The sequence below is a fragment of the Arachis hypogaea genome, chromosome 11 (genome assembly GCF_003086295.3).
Source record: "Arachis hypogaea cultivar Tifrunner chromosome 11, arahy.Tifrunner.gnm2.J5K5, whole genome shotgun sequence".
Classification (NCBI taxonomy): domain Eukaryota; kingdom Viridiplantae; phylum Streptophyta; class Magnoliopsida; order Fabales; family Fabaceae; genus Arachis; species Arachis hypogaea.
The window spans coordinates 138,323,451-138,325,637 of record NC_092046.1 but is presented as its reverse complement, the minus strand read 5'-3'; the positions used below and the strand labels follow the sequence as shown (position 1 = coordinate 138,325,637).

The 2,187-nt window shown below is 32.2% G+C and overlaps 1 pseudogene; it reads left to right on the top strand.

Moving 5' to 3' along the window:
- LOC112721974 (phosphoribosylaminoimidazole-succinocarboxamide synthase, chloroplastic-like) overlaps positions 1-1,723 on the top strand; it is a 63,582-nt pseudogene extending 61,859 nt beyond the window's left edge.
- Positions 1,724-2,187: the final 464 nt, after the last annotated feature.

Below are 2,187 nucleotides of genomic sequence, written 5' to 3'. Positions count from 1 at the left end.
AATGATGGATAATGTTTTCTATTTTTAATGTTCTTTTTCTAACCTTTTTAATTCTTTTTATTCCATTCTGCAATTATAAGAAAAGGAAAGAAAGCTATTAGAGGAAGTCAGCAGAAAGCTTTAAGTCTATTTGAATACGTCAGTAATAAACATTTTCTATCATTTCATCGTAATTTTAATGAAAGGGAAAACAATAAGCATTTCCTCAATTATCCAAGACATAACGACCATTCTCAATTATTCTTCTGTTTTTGGTTATAGAGATGAAAATGGTACAATTATTTTTCAAGAAATTCTCTAACTGCCATAGATTCTTTTCAAAAATCCTACCTTGAACAAAAAAGTTAAAATACCAATCTCCTGTGATGGAGTGGGAAGCTTAATCTTTATTATTGTTTGTGAATGCAATTTAACTTTTGACATTGGCTTGCTTTTGATGAAATTTGAATTTCCAGGTGTTGGCTTCATTATAGGTGACACAAAAGAATTGGAAGCAGAGACGGTTCAATATGTTGATTGATGATTCGGTTGATGTTATAGATTCGAAATGCACTCAAAATTTATGAAAATAAAGTTCATTTGAAATTGTAGTGCACACTTATTCAATGAAGGAGCAATTATCTTGAGCGCTTTCAAAATGGTTTGGAGCCTGAAAATGTTGATAAGTGCTCTATATATTTTATTTTTTACTTAAAGGTTTAGAGATATGGTAGCTTATTCTAAATTACTAGTCTTTGTTCTCTTCATAAAATATGGACAATTAAATAATCTGTTGATCTTTAAAAAATAAATTTTTAGGATTCTTGAGGCTGGGTTCAAAAATCACTGCAACCCTTATGAAGATGAGGTATTTTTTAATTTTATACTTGTAATCTACTAGATTGTATGCTTTAATAAAGTTTCAAATCACACTAACGAATCTGTTAGGTTCTTCCTGAAGCTCCTGAAGATTTATTTCGAATTTTTGGCTATTTCTAAACTTCCTTTTTTTTTTCCACTTTATGTGCTTCTTTGTATAAATACACAAATAATTGCCTATAGAATTTTGTTTCTTGTTTTCGAACCAGAATTGCTTGAATTATCATTCATTTTTACACAAGGATGCTTCAACCATGGTTTTGGTTGCATGGCACGTCTGTCATGTCTAATCCTCATTCAAATAGATCTACCTGCTGCTTTATTTCTCCAAACCAACGTATAATCTTGTCGTTATACTAATTCTGTTGGACAGATACATTTTCTTGTATGAGACTATAACAAAATCAAAGTTTGAGGTGCTGTCGTCTGAGGTAATCCATATGTTTCAACATTTCGTTTTGGCTATCTATTATCTGATAAAGTCATAGGAATATAACTCCATTTCCTTTTGCAGGAGCCAATACATGAGCGAATATCACGAAATGTTACATCTGCACTGGCATCTTTGAAGTAGCCTGGGAATGTCGGGACTTTTTCAATTCTGTATTCTATAGACCCCTTTCTGAGGATATATTTAAAACTTACAAGCAGCAGAAATTCTACCAAGAAGTGTTTTTTTAAATAAAAAATTATATAAATAAAGCTTAAAACCAAAAGACAGATGAACATTTAACTCTCATAGAAATCATGCTTGGTCTTGCCAATTGCGCCATGTATTTTACTTGTATACCTGTCAACCAAACCGATGTCTTTGGCACACATTGTACTGAATAATGAATGATGAATATTTCATTAACTTATGTCACATTGCTCTGGATCTTTCTTTCTTCTTATACTCTCTCTCTTCACATGAAGTCTCAGGGAATATTGCTTTGCTTCTTTGCCTGGTAATATGACTATGATCAATCATCTTTGTAGTTTAGGGAATTTTTTTATCTTAATTTTAAGGTTAAATAGGCATATTTTGAAGGATAGCAAAGCCATCCTTCTTTTTCGGGTATTGATATCAAAGTCATCTTTATCCAATTAGTTTTCCTTTTGGATTAACAAATTAATTGAGAAGACAAAAAGATGGAAGGAGATTCAGTGAAGTTAATAGGATTTTGGGGTAGTCCAGCTGTTCTAAGAGTGAAGTGGGCACTAGCAGTTAAAGGAATAGAGTGCCAATATGTGGAAGAAGATCTCAGCAACAAGAGTGATATGCTCTTTAAATACAACCCTGTCTACAAAAAGGTACCTGTTCTTGTGCACCAGGGTAAGCCCCTTGCT